Raw genomic sequence first — 21549 nt, forward strand, 5'->3', positions numbered from 1 at the left:
GCATGCTAGTATGATGATTAGGTCATGCTTACGTGTCAGCTGTCTGTAGCGATCGAAACGGTTACACTACTTATTGGATTACTGCTCGTTCGCAAGTTGTATTTTTAGTAATCAGAAGCGTTTTTCTCTCTTGACTGTTAGTTAACATTGGCACGTACCATCGGCAAATAACCGTGTCGCTTAAGCTTCGTCTGCCGCTGGCCTTTTCCTTGCGTAACCACGACACTATAGCTTACACTGACGATAACACGTACAACTGCCTAATTTACTTATTATAGCTTTCTGGTAATTTGCTAACGCAGTCACTGCTTCGCCATTCGGGAGAAACTGCGCTATTATTACTGTTATCAGCTCATTTGACAAACCCATGTTTACGTAGAGACAGTAGGACCATCCCTTTTAACTTTGGAGAGAACTGAAATGAATACTTCTTTTCTGGTGACTGTCAGCTCAGGTAGTTTGTACAAAGCCACAAGGAAGCAATGTTGCTGTAAGAACCAGCAGATTGCTGTGAAATGTGCAGCTTGTTGACATGCACATGGTGGATAGTAATTTGTGTACATATTTCTTGCACACCTTTCTTGCATGCTTTGCAGCCATGCCGCGTGCCTTCCATTAGCCTGATGTCACTTTAGTCGGCAGCATTCTTCGTTGCTGCTCACTGCTGAAGCAAGCACACTGAAATCTGTGTTCTTACCTAACTTTCTTAGCACATTTGACCTGAACAGCGTATTTCCGTGCCTCAAGTAATTAAGTAGCCACCAACGTACCCGTAATCTCTCCTGTTCTGCGTCTGCAACCATCGATAAAAGCTGCACCCAGCAAGTGGTAACTCCCTTATGGGCCGACATACCTGTGAACTATGGGATGACTTGTCTCTGTGACTTGAAGCAAGTCCACAGAAATGACCCACTAAATTTCTTAGCACCTGTGAACTGCAGCGCATTTTGTGTTTGTGACTGTTGGAGCCAGCCCGCCGCAAGATTTAGTAAATTGTGTAGTCATCAAGATACCTGTGATCTTTTCACAAGTATTCATACCTGCAGCCATGGAAGAACAGCCACAGTCAACCTCTGGTCACATTCTCTGAGGCCGTCTGATATTTATGTTTGTGGGACTGCTGAAGCAAGCCTATACAAATCCCGTTTGTGAACTTTTGGTACGGGTGAACTCATACAATGTACTTTTGTGTCTGCGACCACTGCAGCAAGCATGCTGCAAGGCTTTAGTGAATTGTGCAGTAGCCGGCGTACTTGCGACTTCTTCAGCAGTACTTGGCTGCGACCACGGAAGAATGGCCGCATTCAGTCTCTGTTAATTAGTTTAGAGGCCCGAGAGTCTGAGAACCCTCGAGGTGAATTTGTATATTGTCACGAAGATAACTGATACGGGCTCACCAAAACAAAACAGCCTTCTTTAATGATGGCCGACACCCAAAAAACCCGGCGCCCACAACTGTGCCCTTCGTCGTCTTCTCTCTGGCCGTCGGTGCCTGTAGTGGGCAGCTGACTTCTGGCGATAGGGATTCGTAGTAGGCAGTTTACTTCGCGGCAATATGTGACCACTCAAGCACAGCAAGGATTTTGTAAATTGTGGTACCTGCGCACTGTGGTTTTGTGCTGAAGCAAGTGTCTTGTAGCTGCATTTGTACTTGTGATCTCTCCAGTTGTGTTGGTGTCTGTAAATGCTAAAGTGAGCATTTAGTAATCTTATTGATCAATTTATCTCTAAAATCATTAGTATATTTACTGTGTGTGATCGCTGAAGCAGGCCTGCAGAAAGCCTGAATGAAGTAGCGTCCTTAATTGCTGAGACACTTGTGAACTTATAAGCAAATTTTGCGTTTATGTGCCTGCAACCGCTGAAGTCAGCCAGCCAGCAGTATGCCTCCTACTAACTTCCTTTGTTTCCCACCCTTACAAAGGGATTATAAAATTCCTTTACTTGCTGAGGTTCATCTCCAAAATATTAGCTCAACTGAAATAGTCTCATTACTACTCGGAAATGTTTGCTCTGATGACCTTCACCAGAATGTGTCATAGATGCAGAGTGAATTTGCTCCATAAATGCGTGACCATAGAGCAGCTGTTTGTGTCTACGACCGCTGAACTAGTATGAATTAACTTCGTTAACGCCTAATGTAGTTGTGACGTTTTGAGCATAACTTGTGTTAGTGTGTGTCACAACTGAAGCCGCCCTGCAAAAAGGCTCTGGCAGCTTCCTCATAGTAGCTGACATATCTGAACTTTCCAGCAAATTTTTCGTGGATGTGCTTGCGACCGCGGAAGTGAGCCCGCAGCAGGCCTCGTGATAATTTCTGTAGTGGCCCCACTGTGAGTTAAATTTTCTTGCTGCACAAAATGCATTTGTAAACAGTTTTCGCACACTTTTACTGGTCATGGTGTGTCGTAACCTCTAATGGCGGAGCTTGTATGATTAAATTTTTGAGCTTTATTTGTTTGCATTGATGTGCCTTACCGAAAACTGCTGAGTGCATATGAGAGTTTAACTTTTGGTCTTCCTGAAACTGTTGATATAAATACTGTATTTTTAATGGTATTGTCAAATGATTCAGAAGCCTGCAAAACACAGTGCTGCAGGCTGCTGTACCTTCCTTCGTGTTATCGCCAAAAAGTATAGTGCGCATTTTCTGTGTGTTTGTAGTTTATGCTATATCATTTGATTTTATGCGTCTTTATCATATTCTATGTAACGTATTATCTTACCGTAGCAGAGAATTATGGGCACAATGCTTAGCTACACTGCAGCCTGCTTTAGCATGCTTTGAGACGCGGTGGGCTGTATTCCTGGCATGTCTCCTGGTACTTCAGCATTTGCATGGTAAAAATGTTTGGTCGCCTTGTTGAACCACTGGGATGGATCGTCAAGGACTGTGCAGTTCCTTTTCATCATTGCCCCACAAGCCAAAACAAAACCGTGCGAAGCTTACTTGGTCAATGGTATGCAAAATGCAGCAGGTCTGCTGCACTGCTAGGGCACATTCTGAGAAACTTCCTTATTTTGTTAATTTATAATGAATATGGATACCCTGCGGATATCCTAAATCCACAACCAAATGTTCCACAAGCGTCCTACGCCCTGAAAAAAAATGTCCGTAGGACATTCTCGGAATTATGCAATAAGAATAATCCATATTGAAACATCTCTTGGACGTCCGAATATCCCATTGTGATGTTCGTGGGCAGTTTCTACGAACGTCAATTCATGTGCATGGGACGATCCCATGAATATCCAAAAGTGATCCACAGGTTTTTTACGTATGTCCTAGGGACGTTTGAATGTCCCGTGCCGGACATCTGTTCGACATCTGTAGGACATTGGTTGTCCGATGGGTACAAGGAACATATTTTTGGATGTCCAAATGTCTAGTCGATGGTCTATGACTCAACAAAGTACCTTCGTGGCTAGCAAACGCTTGTAGCACGCACCCATTTACTGCATGCAAATAGCGAGCCATTGCCAGTACTTTACATTCCTGTACTACCGCGTGCACTCGGCTAATATGATAGCGTTCCGGCACTCGAAGTCGGACTTGTCCTGACAAGTGCGTTTCAGCGTCCTTCTTGGAAATGCGAACACGAGATTGGAAACCTGCACGCGAAGTCACATGCCCCACGCTGTTATCGCTGCGCGCTATTTAGGGGAGCGAAGCAAGTGAACACGTTGCATCACTGATTAATATGCAGACACCGGCGAACCTCAAGGGCGCGTCGTTTCAAACAGTCAACAACTTGAATGCATGGTAGTGCGAAACAGCTCTAAACGTGCCCCATCGTAATGGACGATTAAATCGATCCGGCGAACATTCCAACGCAGAGTAGCGAGGTTTGCTTACCCGACGGGTTAAATAGAACGGGTACCGAAGTGCGGTTAAGCAAAGGGAGCAAAGCCCTTTCCGTAACTAGGCTGAACATGATGAGAGCCGCAGATTAGCTCAAGGTAGACTACTTAAGCAGGTCTTACTGGCGACCCTTTTGCAAAATAAAGAAGATCTCAAGAAATGAAAGAGGTAGGCAGGTAATAATAACGTCAACCTGGGCGTGCCAAAGCACGGCGTAGAGGGAGACTGTGGATTAATTGACGTGCTCCCAATGCACGTAAACATTCTCCCAATGCACGGGACACGGGTGTCCTTGCGTTTCGCCCGCCGTCGAAATGCGACCGCCGCAGATGGAATGTCATTCCGCGACCTCATGCTTAGCAGCGCGACGCGACAGCTGCTTTGGCACCGCGGCAGGCGGAGGAGCGACGGAGACATTAAGTTATATGAACGTTTTAGCTTATCGGCACCTCGTAGCATGTTCGCGCCACTTATTACGCAGAGGCCAATGTAGTGGTCGGTGAGCAGTTCTTTACTCAGTGGAAGAGCCGATTCCCACCGTTCGATAACGCTCTGACCTTCTGCAACGTGTTCATTTTTTTCCTGCATGCGGGTATTTCGCTCAATGCTAAATATGTCCTAAAACTTCAAACGGGTGAACCATTGGGGGAGACGATGCGCAGTGAGGAGCCAGAGCGGACGAAAAGCCCATCATTTCTTGTCACAGCGGCGCGCGGTGTAAAAACAGTCCAAATTAAATTAAAATTATGGGGCCTTACGTGCCAAAACCACTTTCTGATTATGAGGCACGCCGTAGTGGAGGACTCCGGAAATTTTGACCACCTGGGGTTCTTTAACGTGCACCTAAATCTATGTACACGATTGTTTTCGCATTTCGCCCCCATCGAAATGCGGCCGCCGTGGCCGGGATTCGACCCCGCGACCTCGTGCTCAGTAGCCTAACACCATAGCCACTGAGCAACCACGGCGGGTAAAAACAGTCCAGAACAGACGATTAGAATGCATTAGCGACCTTATCAAAAGGCCGAAGCCTAGGCGCAGCCTATATTTCTCTGTGAAGGTTGATATTTGTTTGAAACACAATCCTTTTCCGTGCCTATAGCGACACTCGCAAGACTTGTATGTTCGCGGCCACGCACGAACAATGGTTTTCAGATAAGGAGTTATTGCTTGCCGAGCACACTCTGAACAAGTTCAATATTACAAATGACAGTCTGCACACACTCTCTAACAATTCCATCTTGCATATGGTGGGATAAATTTATAGCGTTGCGATTCGCTTTCTAAGAACTTTTTCACGCATATAGAACGCGCAAATTGTGTCGGTACACGCTTGTATAACTTCCTATTGATGTCACACAGTCATCGTGAACCGGAGACGTGAGGTTAGTCAAGCTTCCGTCGTGCAGCTTTATTACCCCGCCCTAACCACGTATGTACTACACCTGTATGTACGTGGTGAATGAACTCAACTCAGCGACAAGAGGAAATGACACCTAGCTCATTGCATGTGGAGGCGATACTAACAACTGAAACAGTTGTGCCACGGAAAGCCCAGAGTGGAACGGGAGATTGTAATGACGAATGGGAGCGAATTCTTATCAAACGATGGTCGCTTAAAGAAACGAAACCCAGCATATATAAAAGAAGAAGAAGTGAACGAGCATCATTAGCGTGCACGCCTTTTGGGACGCTAACTATATTACGTCGTGGATGCCAGCAGTATCCATGTTCAGTCACTTTCTTTCTTTCTTTCTTTCTTTGTTTCTTTTTTTCTTTCTTTCCTTCCTTCCTTCCTTCCTTCCTTCCTTCCTTCCTTCCTTCTTTCTTTCTTTCTTTCTTTCTTTCTTTCTTTCTTTCCCCAGACACAGTCTAAGAAGGGGCCGAGGCTAAAGGCGACAGAGCACCTGACAAGTGCCCCGGCCCCCTTGCACAATATACACACACAAAATAAAACAACAAAGTTCAGTCAGACAGGCGTGATAGGTTCAGACAGTGGGCAGTATTAAAAGGGGACTAGTCACTGCTGGTCCTTTCATGTATTTATCTCACAAAAGGAAACTCACCATGGTGCACCCTGATTGATTCCAGCTTTATATCGATAGCTTGTTTGCACCGTTTTCTATCATTGGCTGGGCCTTAGCAGAATGGGGCGCATTTCACTTGCTTAGGAAAGAAAATCGCGTTTTTTTTTTTTTGCAATGCGTGACCCATAGTCCACGCAAGAAATATAAATATATACGCGTACCAAACTGTCTCTTACGCAGCAAGTCTACGCACGCTCACAGGGGGGCCCATATGAATGGGTCTCATTGGGAGGATTAGGAGCTTGTTTTCATAAACATGCTTGAGAAAAGCGCCGCGAGATCGGGCTCCAGGCGGCAGCACTGTCGCCGCGTTAGTGTGAACAGGCGGGTGGCGGCACACATGGAAATGTACGCGGCGGCACGTCGCTGCGAACGATCTGGCCCGGTCTTTTGGTAATGAAACGCGCTGATTGCAGTGAATTGATCATACATTCCCCACCAATGCAAGTACTGCAATAAGTGCTCAGAAGGTTTCTTTTTACTTGAAAGAAGCACGCACTGTCATTCAACGAAGCTTGGCAATAAGCCAAAACAACCCGCGTTTCAGCGCTTCCTTGGGGCTTCTTAATCGTGTTTTGCTTGCGTTCCGTTCTGCTAAAATTACTGCGCTACTAAATAATACCGCATTCGGTGCGAATCTTGCACTGGTTAAAAAGACGTCTACATCCCTGTACAGCGACGGTAAAGTAGAAGTTAATGCGCACTAGGCATCATCAATTGTAGGCATACGTCACCGCTGTCTTTTAATTCGCTGAGAAATGCGAACAGTTAATGCGTTCAGTCAGATGACATAGGCCACTGTGAGTGACAACACTTTAGTAGGAGCTCCAGGTTACTTCAGACAGAACTATTTTTATCGCAGTGACACTGAAATTTCTGCTTGGCTGGTTACGCATAGAGTTGCAATTATTTGTGAGGCTAAGATGATGAGATGGTTTGATTTCAGCTAATTGTGGCCGCTGTTTTCCGTCAGGATAACAAATCCGCACTGAAGAACCAAAACAAATTAGAGTAATTGCCTTTGACCTGAATGTTATGGCGTCCTGCTGTCACACATTGTCGTCGTATATTACGCAATTTAGATTTCCTTTTGCAGCAGGGAATACTAAAACACAAAATGCCGCGATTTACTTGGGAGGCAAAATAAACTCATCCTGCTGCAGCAAAGCCACATATTAAAAGAACACCTCAGGCCGTCATGTAAGCGCTAAGCTAGAGTCATGCAGTCGCGGCAATTATCGTAATACAGCTGTAATAAAAGCTTTAAAACTGTGTTCAAAACTATTCTTTTTTTTTTACTGCTCGTCATCTCGCTCGTTTTGATTGTTATCACAAAGATTGTGAGTCATCAACACATTGTGACAAGGCGCTAAAGCGCTGCACTCGCGTATCGGTGCGACCACTCGATTTCTTTAAAACGAGGCAAAATACTTTCTGTGGTGTGCTTGAAACAAAAAGCGGCACTAAAGCCCCGTTTATATGAATGCGACAGTGGCGCATGGCATTTCCAAGCGCATTTGGGAAAGGTGATGCGATGCCGTCTACACGTAGCGCATTAACTCTCGCGAGAACGTAGCGCCACATGGTGTCGTATACCTTAGGTGCAACTGGTTTCCGGTAGTGGGCCGAGTGCACGTCGGTGGCTGAGTGCGGACTGTACCGACTATACCTAGAGCCTGAGGCCTGTGCAAAATTGGAAATGCAGCGTTCCGTCTCCACCTTATGCTACTTTTGTCGGCGTGGACTAACGTTGCTGTCTCGCAGCTTCCCCAGCGCGGCAGTCCCGCAGCTAGTTCTTTCCCATAATCATTAATGCGACGATCCTGCGTTTGCATGCTCCGCGAGAGTCGAGTCACGCCCGTAAATCTACCCTCGCCTGGCGCATTAATGCGATGCGCTTTCCTAGTGCATTACTGCTGTTTACATGAATGCGATGCGCTAGAAATGTGATGCGATGCGACACTCTCGCGTTCATGTAAACGCGGCTTAACATTGATATGACTGTGGTGAACGGAGGGTGACGACGGCCACACATCGCATACTCAACACGGCCACAACATCGCATGCTCACCGCCTTTGACACGACTCCTGAGCCACTATTACTGTAGGAAGCGTCAGCTGTCACCAACCTCCCCAACGTTGCGTCACTATGTGTCGTCAATGTTTCACCTGCCTCGTCCTCCACCATAGATGCCCGGAGAAGGCCACTATGATGCCATTAAAGCCACCTTGAGTGCAGATCTCAATACGGCCCAGACCAATGCCCTCCTCGCCATTATAATGAAGCACGAAGCTTGTTTTTACGTTTCTACATGTCAAACGCTTAAATGTAGCCACAGTCTAAGATATACTGCGCCGCTTAGCTGCTCTCACGAGGCAGGCACTTGCACATGCGCGGCGATTCGGGGCCGCGTCGTCCGCTTCCTGTCCAAAGCCCCACGCGGCAAGTTGTGGCACGGCACGGCATCTAGTTTAAGTCGCCTGATTCGCCTGCGTGCTTGCAACAAAATAGCTGGAGTATGGACGCGATACATTAACGCGATCATACCCTTACCCAAGAGGCGCCCGTATATGGTTGGTGGCAAAAATCGCTGTCCCCGAAGTGTTTGCTGCACACGGTCGAGGAAGGCGTAGGGCGCTTTCCGATTCTGAGCTTGATCATTCACAAGTTCTTGTACTTCAGTGGTGGAAAAGCCATTTCACTTTTCGGCGCACGTCCTCGCGCAGGCGAAAAGCCGATTTGGGGCAGCTGCAAGCAGTTTTGGCGCATGGTCCAACGCACGTGTGCATGCCGTATACACCAAAATATTCACTGATATAGTCGATATGTTGTGGAGACGAGATTGCGCGAGGCCTACCCTCCAAGCGTGTTCAGGAAAGGACGCAACGTTCCTCCACACGCGACGCACAAAGCGCGCTACAGCCGGGTTCACCGATACGGCGCACAGAAGGCAACACAGACAGATCGTCAACAAACGCGTGTTTATTAACCCACGATGCAACACAGCGCGACAGTCGCGGCTTGTGGGCAAAGGGTCACCGCAAGACCGACCGAGTACCCGCGCCTGCACTGAACATGGCATCATGCAACATACGCATGTAACGCCATGTACATTAGGGAATTTTCGAATAAGGGCCGAAAAAAAAAGAACAAGCGTCACTGCGCATGCGAGAGACGCAAACACGGTTTTGCGTTTGCGTCGGCGATGCTATTTCACCGAAATAGCGCAGCGACACAAACTCGACGCAGAAGTATTGCATCAAAGAACATGGCGGCACTGATCGAAGTGGCAGCTCTCGCCGCTACCACATTCGCTACTGACATTTTCAACTATGCACCACGTGCGATTCCGATCGCAGCGGCTCATTTGCAAAGCCCCGCTATGAACCATAAACATAGAAAAAGTTTACCTTTAACGCTAGAAGGTGACATCCTCCTTCGGCAAACTCCGCGGTACCATGCGGTTTCGATGAATACCGAAAAAAAGCGCCAGCAAGACGTGCAGCGGCACTAAATTATACGTCCATCAAAGAAAAAAAAAACACAATGAAGAACCAGATTCATCCGACGGGCCCATAGAGTTTCTCAGTATGGGATTACCAACGAAGGCGCCAAATAAAACAACGCACGAAGGAAGGAGACACGGGACAACCACGTGGTTGTCCCGTGTCTTCTTACTTCGCCCGTCGTAATCGCCTTCGTTGTAATCATGTATAACCAACTCGCCCACCAGCACGTGCTCAGTTCTCAGTATAGAGTGACACTCCTTGCACCCGCCTGTGCTTCCTTCTATGATGATGATGATGACTGCATGATGTTGGTTTTGTTTAGCTTTTGCGAGCTGCGAAGCCTCGAGGTAAGGAAGGTTTCGCTTTTGTGCATGCTTTGGCGCAGGCTCGGCGCAAATTTCCGTTTAAATGCCGTTTTGACGCAGTTTGGCGCTATTGGCGCAGCTGTTCCACCACTGGAACTTCTGGTCTTTAGGGCAGTTATGAAAGCTCACGCCTTTTTCACGAGCGGATGAAGTACACTGAAGCACAGAACAGTACTTCACCATGGCGCAGCACTTACCGCTTCCGTAGGCAGGCGGTCATACTTTGAAGCAACGAATAGCTGAAGTTTTGCGAAAAAGGAACGTACAAAATCGACTCATGATTCTTTGAACAGCGTCCAACGCCACCACATATAGGCAAGATTACCAACTGAACTGCTGCTTTGCTATGATTTACCGCAACGATGGGTTACAAGTTTGCTGGGTTTGGGCAGCCGACGAAAACATCAGCGTCATACAAGCGCCACGCGCAGCGCCGCCATCGGTGGCGCACAATGCGGATGAGCCTGCCTGAGGCCCCACGAGCCGCACACAACGAACACGGTGCGACGCTAGTGCCGCCGAACCACCGCGCCTGAAGCTCCTCGGTGAATCCGCGCTAGTGCTAACCATACCACGTTTAGGCGTTGGTACTGCTAAGACTGACTGGCGCCGTTCTCGCGAACAACGGGTCCTCCAATATGGACATCGTTATGCTGGGGGAATTACCCACGGATGGAGGAGCTCATTGCATGCATGTACACTATCGAAAAACACGTCATTTGTAGTCTGTGACGCCCCGAAGGTGCCATTAACCCATCCGTGCATGTAGTTTAGTTATCACATGTGATTCAGGTGTACTCAAACTCGCTCACATTCACTCAAGATCCGCTTTCGCTGGAACGCGCAGGCTCGCATCCAGTCAGACTCCCCTCCATAGACTATGATTCAGACGAAATTCGACCAACCTGAATAACCCCTTTCCCACTCAGTTCGATTCACTCATACGCATGCCTATTTGGACTCATCTCCGCTCGCACAGACTCATACTTTTGGGACTCAAGCTCGATTCACTCGACTCACGCCCAGTCGGAGGTGCCGCGATCTCTCAGACTCTGATTCGCACCAAGTTGAACTCTGTCGATTCACTCACGACTCACACCTTACGGGCACAGCTTAACTCGCTCAGACTCCAATTCATGCCTTTTTGGACTCAGCTCGAGTCGCACAGACTCACGCACAGACTCACGCACAGCTAGGGATCGTTCGAGTTCACTCAAACTCGCACTCCCTGCAGGGTCGTAGTCTGAGTGAGTCGGCTGATGAGTCTGCCGACCAATGGACATTTCGCAACAAGCTGACACAATATGACCGCATTTGGTGGGACGGATAATTTGTATTGCATTTTTACATGCTGATAAAACCGTATGGAGACACTGACCCTACATTGCAACTATAGAGGAAAATCTCCCCAGCGTGATCGCGCCTCTGCATTAAACCGTTCTGCTGAGCAAGTTTCTAGCTGTCACTCAATACAAACGCCCTGTTTTGGGGCACCCTGTAAAGCTACTAACTTGACTCAGGCGAGGAAAACATTTTTTTGACAATGTCATCATGTCTGCCACCCAATAAAACTGGGTGCCCAATGTGGTACCAGACTTGTCTTCTTCAACGAACACAGCAGGTTTACAAACATCTCTACGTATATGTGAGGCATGCAGTTCCTTTAATTGCTTCATTATTGTCCTTATTATAGTGCACCGGATAACAGAATACATCCGCTTTTAATACAGAAACTGCTCAGTTGCGTACAGTTTGGAACTGCATTGCATTTAGGTATATGAAATATAAGATAAGCGTAACATGGGGTGGGGGGTCTCATAAATCAGTCTTGAGAATAATTCCTTTCGTTTATACCCGTAGAAGAAAGCCGAACGACGCAGCTACCTTCCACTTCTTTGTTTATTTATTAATTAAACAAAACTCGCGTTTTACGTCTGGCGATGTGATTATGAGGCACCCTGTACAGTTCTCGCCCCATGGGGTTCTTTAATGTGCACCTAGACTGAAGCACACGAGTGTTTTTTCCATTTCGTTCCAATCGGATTCCACGACCTGGTTTGGACCCGTGAGCTCGAGTTTAGCAGCGCAACGCCATATTCACTATGTAGGCACTAATTAGGCTACCCTGCCTAATTTTTTTTGGGGGGGGGGGTTGTTATTAAGCACCCACGAAACACGCAAGCAGCTATTTGATGTCTAAAAGATGTCTTGAACGGCTAATTCAAAAGCCTAGTAGCTGTCTTGATCAAGACATTTTGTAGCCATGGACGTCTAGAAGTACTTCAGTAAGCCCTGCTAACGTTACGCTAAAAGTTGGCTAATGGACAGCTTTACAAGAACAACTGAAGACTTTTATTAGACATTCCCTCAAATTTTTGCGGCAGCTGTTACAGTAATACGACGTTTGCCCACAGTTACAATTTATTTTAAATGTGGCATGGACATCAGAAAAAAAAAGTTTATATTGCCGGATGGAGTGATGCAGAGGTAGTTTTTCCAGATGTGAACCATGGGAATAGTGTAGTACAGCCTCATTGGTCAATTTGTGCTTTTTTGTTAGACCAATCAATTGAATGCCACCTGTCAGAATTATTTTGCAAATAAAACAAGATCTCTATTGTATGCTGATATAATTCCAATGTTCACACATTGACCTAAACAAGAACATCTCTGCGTGAAACACGTCATTATTGACAAAACTTCGCCCTGCTGGGTCTCCACCAAATAGAAATAGTTTCTGTCAAAAATATTGTGAGTGATGCTGCAGTTCAGGCAAAAATTACATCCTGGTTTCAGCTACAGGGGGCACAATAGCCACTGTGCTGCAATGAGTTAAGAAATAAAGGATAGTACACATTGAAAAAAACACTCTGCGAACCACTCTAACTAGCAATATAAATATATTTTTTTCTGATGTCCATGCTTCATTTAAAAGTAAATTGTAACTTACTTTGTGGGTGCCTCTTGTAAGGTAACCCCACACGCTTGCACAGCATCACGCAGAAATAATGGTGAGTTCTTCGGCATACCATCCATTAGTGAATTCCTTGTACGTTGCATGTTACAAGAACTGAAAGATAAATCATAATATGCTGTTATTTTTTTCATAAACTGTATGATGAGCTTTTCACGCATAAAAGGTGATTGCAAGCGAAAATGCAGCAAGGCATCAACTTCACACCATGTCACATACTCATACTTTATTACCTAATAAATTAGAAAAGATGCAGAAAGTGTGATTAACAAGAGTGACAAATAGCAGCAAGGGTGATCATGGATAAATCTTGAAGATGATTGCCGCCGCTGCCAGAGTAGGCCAGCCTTCATAGGAGAGCACTGGCTGCCCACAAAAGCTTGCTGTCACAGGCCACGCATGATGGTTCTTGTAGACATAGGAAAGCAATACCTGCACAGAACAGGAAAAAAGGGCAAGGGAAGAAATGGGAATGTTGAAATTGGAATTTCAATTAGCAATATGTGCTAAGTAAGAAGTTTGACTCACATTGAAAATAAATTTAAGCACTCCTTTCTCTTAAACTACGGGTATCTTAAGGTATGTATGCGATAATGTTTAAAATGACTAGTATATTTCCTATCATAAGAAGCCAACAAACACCGACACCAAGGACAACATAGGGGAAATTATTTGTGCTTAACAAATTAAATAAAGAAACGATAAATTAATGGAAATTAAAGTGGATGAAAAAACACCTTGCTGAAGGTGGGAACTGAACCCACAACCTTCGCATTTCACGTGCTATGCTCTACCAATTGAGCTACAGCGGCGTCGTTTTCCCTTTCACTTTCTTGGGTATTTGTGTGTCCTAGTAGAACGCTGGGAGTGTTAGCCAGCGCCACAACTCAGAGACCTTGTTCCTGGCATATAGTCATTAAGTTGCATAGCAGAATCAAAGTCAGCCTTTAATTTATTGTATGGTGTTTTGTGGCTAAAAAGCCACTTATCAACCTGTCAAACAAGTCTGAGAAGCTTCCTGCAAAATATAATCAGTTTAAAACAGTAATTCACTCAGCGGATAAATGATGTACTAACTTAATTAAAAAGTTAAATAGCATTTTATATTGTTGAACTAAAAGCAAGTTTGGCATTTTGCGCTGCCTAGCTGTTGCCTTTCTTTCAAACTTAAACATGACACAGTACAGAGTAAGCAGGTAGCATGCAAAGGAGGACTGGTGATAAAGTAGTGTTCCAAAGCAACACTCCTAGCTGGATAAATCACTTTTGGTGATATATTTTCATGTGACCCTAATTGGCTTCGGGCAATACCTCATACAAATGAGGCAACACCTTGGATGATGCGTCATAAAAAGTTGAAAGTATCTCATGATGTGATCAAACGATAACATTGCCCACTGACTTGGAAGTGTTAACATGCTGTTTGCGTGAGAAAGTGCAAAGTGATTCGTATAGGTGGCAAATTCATCAGTGTATCTATAGCCTCAGGTAATTCTGAGCATCTATGCTGAATTGCAACTGAGAAGCCACTGCACACAAAAAGGTGTATTCAAGTAATGGTCCATGCAGAATAATTGCCCACCTAGTGAAAAGGCAAATGTGGAAGGCTAATGGGCCAGAGCAAAGAGATTGATAAATTCTGATAACACCTCCAATGATATTATTGAAATAGGTGATAAAAAACAGCACAGGTAAAATTGCAGTCATGACAAAATTTTAAAAGCACCTCTGCAAACTGCTGGAACCCTCAGCATCATGCCTGTTCTACACGCATATATGTTGCAGCGCAATCCATATCTCAGACGCAGGAGCCTTCACAGATCTCCTTGTGATCTCCTCACCATAAGGTTAAAAAACAGTCTGGCACAAGCTACTTGATGTGATTCATTTTGCAAGCGCCAGCCAAGTGCTGATGGTGGTAGAGCGAAATTGAAGTTTGTCCTTGTATGGAAGCCTTGGCCCATGTTTTATCAATTCTAGTGGCAAAGAACACCTTTTACAGCACACATAAATCTTAAATTAGACTGCCTGCTGATGCTGTACACTAAGTTCCTGTAAAGAAACTAAATCACACAGAAAACATTTAGAATACCAAACTAATCAAATACTGGCTTGAATACATTTGTGCATTAGGGAAGCAAGGTGTAATGTACACTGTTGTAGAAAATTTTTACTCATGTATGGAATACTTCTATGACACAGCAGAGTTAATTTGTGAGTTCTTACATAGCAATGACTACCTACACGTAAATTTTGTAAGGCTCAGGGAAACTAATTATTAGTAGAACTGTGTATGTACACTGGCACTGAGAAATTGGTTATAATAGTGACAGCTTATAATGGACCAGTGCAAAAAAATGGCCGTTTGTGAGACACCAACTAACTATTTTACCACGAAGCGCTCCCTGGCCTTAAGCCATATAAAAAGCACTGGGAGGACCAGAGAGGGTACAGTACATTGGCTTACACTGATCATGATGAGGTCCCGTCATCCAGCTAGCGCCAAGGTACAAGAAGGATGTCCAGCCGTCTACAGAGTGAAAGGGACAACATAAGATAGCATCAAGTCAGTTGAAAGGCAGATTTGCAATTACAAATAAGGTGACCCAGTCACAGTCATTCATTAATAAATGCCAAGCTGTCGTGATTTCACTCCCAGATGAAGCACCTACTAGGTTAAAGGTTTTGCTGCTTATTTAGAACAAAACACAAGTGAAATTTGTACATCAGCAGACGATTTAATTTGGAATTGTATAGATGAAGTAAACACTGCAGTTATATTTTTTGTTTTGCTATAAAGTGGGAACGCTACAAACTGCATAGTAACTGACACACGCGCGCACACGTAAGAACAAAAGGACACAAAATAGGGCGAGTTCAGTCTGGTTCAGCATTACAGCCAGCGCGTCGTCTTCGAATGGACTCCTTTCGGTTGGTTCGTGCTACGTTAACCACAAAGACCAACAAGCAGGGCAAAGTTCTGACTGTTGTTGCGGAAGTCGTGGAGCGCGGTAGTGCTGAACGGCTGAACACAAGCAGAACCCTCGTATAAAAGTAAAACCTCGCAGGGCAGAAGAGCCCATATATCAAGAATTGTCGCGGGTAACCCCTAAATATGTTCACATTGTTGACGTAAAACGAAGCGCAATGCATTTCACTTACCGGAAAAAGTGTTATCCGAACGTGCGACGTACGTACAAAGACGCACCGAGACACGAAGGCGGCGAACGCAGATCCCGCCATTGTGGTAGTAAGCCGTCGGCGAAAACACGCAATACAGCCGATGTCGCGAAGCACTGATGCAAAACACACGGCACACAGCATCAGCACACCTAAATGACTCCAGTTAATATCCAGTACAAACGTACAGAACGGCTTAGAATGACGCACAACACAAACCCACGACCGAGACATAGCGGGCGGCAGTGGCCGTTTTTTCAAACTTCTTGCCTCCCAGTGTTTCCAACACAGAATGAGATGTCTGACAAATTTGGACACGCCGCCGAAGTGAAGACACGCAATTAAGACGACAAGCGCGACCGTGAATCGGTGGCGCTATCTAGTTTGGACATCTGAAAGCGCTCGCTGCTGATCGGAACCCGCGCTTTTGATTTTCATGTGCTGCCCTCTGCCACACGCCACTGGAAACGTTTTGGAAGGCTGCCAGTGCTTTCGCTAGTTGACTTGTGTACCTGCACCTATGTTGAGTTTGCGTCGGTTGTGCGTTTGGTGGATGGCGATTAATTATTAATGGCTTCCCCGCGGCAGCATGTCGTAGTTGGAAGCCATGTGGCACTCACCAACTACTGGGTGAGGAGGCCTGAGTGCACTGTTGGGCTAACAGTGCGGCCGATAATGGCAGGTTCTGTCTGCCGACGCGACTGCCTTGGAGTTTGTCGTAGCTGATTTCTGCACTTGCACCTGGCTTTTTGTTTTCCTCTTACACATTCTTCATTTCACATATTCAATGTGTTCTTAAGCACAGCCTTCGCGGTGAATTTCTTTTAATTAATTAATTGATTAGGTTAAAATGTTCAAATGGGATACTAGTGGTCCCAGTTCAAGTGGTTATTCGCCAGTTCCCAGTAGGTGCGGGACCAGTAGATACTGGGAACAGCAGATACATAGGCCGGTTAGTGCCAGGCTGGCCGCAGGAGGGGCCAACCGGCCACTGGTTTCGATATACCAAGTTGCATTAAAGAGAATATCCAGCTAGCTAGGTTTTATTTAGCTTATCCTACGAGGCGACGCTTGGACTTTAGCACGCCGTGTATTTTTTCTCACAGCAGGCGATCCCATGTTCTGCGCTGTCGCTTCCACATTCATTTTTTAACAGCATCCCATTGATGGCTGTAAAAAGCAAGAGCAAATGTTGAAACAGAATTAAAATGCCCCAATGACAGATGCCACAGCGCAACTCAGCAGAACCTTGAATGGAAGCTACAATTATAACTGCTTGTGAATTAAACCACTGACACGGCTTGTAGGAGCCGGTAATGCAATTCAGCAACAGTTCAATCGTTCCTAAATATTTTTTTATCAATTTACCTTCAAGAACATCTACCTTGTCCAGCGTCCAGGCATTTTCTTTTACGTGGCGCCACCACGGTTGTGACGCTCTTATTTGCCAAGAACTCCTTTCCCCCCACAGCTTGAACTGTATCTTTTACTACAACTGTGGGTTTATTATTTCGTATCATTTTGTGTGCCGCATCGGCCGGCACAATTTCCTTGGCGAGTTGGAACTGCGAGAATAAATACGTCTTGTACTGCATACAAATTTATAAAGACGCAGCAGACCAAGAAGAATGTCAAGGGAAACTTAAAACGAGAAAGCACCAGATTTCTGCCTAAGGTCAAAGATGTACGCATAATCTTAAATTAGCTTGAATTGTGGTAATGTCTTACAGACTAATCTACAGACTAAAATCAGCAGCTGCTGGGGCATTGCTGCTGATTTGGCCTGCAAAATAAAGATTGCTTGATTACGTTTTGTTTCTGTCGCATCGCGCAATTTAGTGTAGAGAAGTATCTTCAGCCTTTATTTATGAAGTAATGGTCGGCGGAAAAATTTTAACGGACCAATAAAAGCTGAAATTGAAAGTGAACACAGACTAATACAGGTTGCTATAGCTGGGAACAGATCTCAGAATGCAGAGGAAGTGCAGCTGTTGCAGCATTATTATTCCAGGGGGTGCAGGCTGAGCTCATCATTTAAATTAAAATGCTCAAAAGCAGCGTTGTGAAACATTTTCATTCGTGTTGTTCACAACTGAAAATACTGAACCCTATTAGACATGCTTAATAGGCTAGAACAAGGCCAGGCATACTTGGTGGTGCAGACAACACTGGCTGCTGTGAATCATGGACAGGTGAGGCAGAATCTTCTATGGACCCAGGGGAACCTAAAGACAGAGCCGAACCTGATGCGGAAAGGCACATGAGAGGATTGGTTCTTCAACCGGTTCTTCAACCGGCCAGAGAAGTAGAAGAGACTCACCGCAAGCTGACTCCTCACGGACCAAGATTTCTGCAGTAAAGCCAAGCGCAACAATAAAGCGTCAATTTTCAGACACGTTATCAGCGCGCTTAGCAGCAATATTTCTGAACTTCGGCTACAGCTCTGTTCCATGAGCTAACAAGTTAACAATGTATGTGCAACTAGGGGATGAAATCGCCCACGAGAGCAACCGTTCCAAACAACGAAGCTTCTGTGAATTTCAGCCTGAGAAAAATGAAATATACTTGCGACTATACAGTTCACCTCTAGTGCTGAAAAATGTAGGATAGATACCACTTTTAGGTAAAAATTACTACTCACTTACGTATCCTTGCGTGATTTATCCATCTTAATCAATTTTAATTCGCCTTGATTCGCTTTACTTCACCTTAACTCATTTTATTCCACCTTAAGTCACTTTATTCTAACTTTACACCTCTACCTTAATCTTCCTTAATCCACCTTGCTCTAATCTGTACAAACCTTTATCCACCTTAATCCACTTTAATTCACCTTAATCCACTTTAATTCACCTTCATTCACTTTAATTAACCTTAATTAATTTTACTCCACCTTAAACCATCTTAATCCACTTTAATTCACCTTCATTCACCTTATTTCACCTTAATTCAATTTATTCCACCTTAATTCACTTTACTCCACCTTGAGTAACCTTGCCCTAACCTTTTTATACCTTTTTATAACTTTGATTCACTCTACTTCAGTGTAATCCGCCGTAATTCATCTTAATTGCCATGAATTCACAGCTGTTACCCACAATTACTACTAATTGACGTTTTCATGCGCTAGCTCACCAGTTTTCGTTTAGGCAAGAATTTGCACCCTGGTTGTGAGGAGAATTCTGGGGATCCGGTCACTGATATTGTGGCATCCAGAAAAGCCAGCTACCTCAAAACAACGCTTTTCTACTTTCTTTTTAATGCGACAGCATTACTTGACGCATTGTGCGACTCTGCCGTCAATAGAAAGCCGTAGCAAAAAAGCCATGGCAGAAAAAGGGCGCACAAATTGCGTCATTATGAAAGTGAAAGTTTATTTTTGTTTCTGTTAAAGAAACGGAAGAAGAGCCAAAGGCTACAAAGGCCTGATAAATGGCTCCCGCTCCTGTTGGCATTCAGCACTGCGGTGCATAATATGAAATATAATGGCGACATCCTTTGAAATCAATGTCACATGTGCAGTACGGAGGTAAACATATCAACCAAATAAAATTGAACAGATTACTATCGCGAAATAGAAAAGGAATACATACACTTAAAACAATAATACAGATTGGCTGTGAATCTCTAGATACAATTTCCGGAGTCAGGGAAGTAACACGGTAAGTACAAATTAAGTGTATTATCGACTCCCCCTCTTCCCCGAAGAAACAACATAACAATGTGTTACAACGTAAAATGCAAAACTATAAATATCTATATTCCATTCCATGTGTTATAATGAGCATTTTGTATATTTCTTAGATAATTTGCTATAATCAGGTAAATTTAGGTGATTTAGTAATTTTCGGTAATTAAGGAACCTGGTGATTCTAATGCTCTCTGGCATAAATTGTTCGAGACTTTGTAGTTTCCCTATTTTTCTTGCATAGGCAATGGTAAGAGTTTGATTTAGAAGATTTTGATGTGTGCAGTTTGTAAGTTTTTATACGTTGCAAAAATCTATAATAGTATATCTGGTTGGCTATCAGCATAGTGTGTTTAATGAATAAAGTATGCGTTCTCAAATCTTGAAGGCCACCCCTGTAGATTTCGAAATATCTAAAGACAGTTTTTTGTAAGACTGAAATGTCGATAATTCTGTGAATATGTTGTACCCCATACAAGTAAACAATATGAAAGTCGTGAATTATCGTAACTTCATGGAGTAATAAAGTATCTTTTTAAGCCAAAGTGGAACCAAATCCCTGATTCTGTTTAAGTATCCCGTAATATTACAAAGTTCGGGCGACATTTTTTCCCCTTGTGCTTTCCAGGATATGTCACTTTGAAACCAGATACGCAATAATTTGGGAGCTTCTACTTCTTCTATATAGCTATGTAGCTACTATCCGGGAAAAAAATTGCGCACAACTTAGACAATTTGGACAGGGCAGTGCTCGTTCGGCAGCAGTGCACACGTGTTACACTAGAGAAACACGAATAGAAATTGACAAATCTCACCTGCAAGAGCAGATATCTTTTAGTTGTGCGCTCCATGTGCACCCCCACCGAACTGCAAACGTAGGTAGGTTCGCGGGCGCCTTTTTTAACCAGCCGTAGCGTCCACCGCCACGAAGTGGATGATGCTGAGTGCCTTGCTGTCACCGTGAGTGTTGCAAAGCAGCCTCGTCCGACGACAGCAGATCTACCAGCTGTCTGGCTCATGGAAACTTCTTCCTTGGCCTCCACTCCGCTACGTGACCTGCCGTGGCGGGCCGGATGCACGCCGGAACCATGTCCCTGATCTATGTTGCCGGAACCACTCTATCGTACCTTGTATGCTATCAGACACGAAGAAGACGTCCTCAAGAGGGTATAGAGGATGCCATTCATTGAGAGCATCAACAAAGTCTCTGTTCTTTCATCTTCCTAGCGGCACGCTTCCGGTCAAGCCTTGGCTCCAGGAAAAGGGTACATTTGTTGCCTAGAAATATAAACTACATAATTCGCTGCTGCTGCTGCGTCTCAAGGCATTCCGGCCGACGGCTAGGGGCGAAGGGGGAGAAGCATTTCTCTTCTGACGTTCATTGACGGGTGTTTTTAATAAAGTTCTTCCTCCTCGCAACAAAGAAGGAACGATCCACTACATATTCTTGGACTGCTGGGATGCGATATTCTTATGGGACATCCCCAAGCGAATGTTACATAGTTACGAAACAGTGCTTATGGAATTCGCTCCCAGCCGACAGATAAAACGGTAGGCGTGCCATAAGACATGGTTACGTTGATGTGCATGCACAGCTTATCTATGTTCGAAGAGCAGATGCGGATGAACGACCTGCCATAGAGTATTTCATAGAACATTTCGCGCATATAAGAGAAATCTGCAAGAACAAAGACGAACTAACTAGTATGGATTACGATACTGGATGACTTGGTGTCATTTTAGAGGTTGGATTGCGCAACATTTTGACGAGACACACAGATGAGAAACAAAGAGCACAGAGCGCTCATTGAGGCACTTTTAACTTCAACAGGCCAGTTAAGAATTACTGGCGTGCCTATTTAGCATTATCAGTGTTGTGCACG

At 44.8% G+C, this 21549-nt stretch overlaps 2 long non-coding RNA genes across 2 annotated transcripts in view; one reads left to right on the forward strand and one right to left on the reverse strand.

The window, feature by feature from the left end:
- The window catches only part of LOC139057892 (uncharacterized), a 69113-nt gene that overhangs the window by 15021 nt on the left and 32543 nt on the right, over nt 1–21549 (forward strand). The window lies entirely within an intron of this gene.
- On the reverse strand, nt 13010–20898 carry LOC139057890 (uncharacterized). Its single transcript, XR_011513071.1, has 6 exons — nt 20482–20898; nt 18299–18328; nt 18129–18221; nt 15961–17148; nt 15266–15328; nt 13010–13230 (listed from the first exon to the last, which is right to left on the reverse strand). It is a non-coding gene; the product is annotated as an uncharacterized lncRNA (long non-coding RNA).

The sequence above is a fragment of the Dermacentor albipictus genome, chromosome 3 (assembly GCF_038994185.2).
Source record: "Dermacentor albipictus isolate Rhodes 1998 colony chromosome 3, USDA_Dalb.pri_finalv2, whole genome shotgun sequence".
NCBI lineage: Eukaryota > Metazoa > Arthropoda > Arachnida > Ixodida > Ixodidae > Dermacentor > Dermacentor albipictus.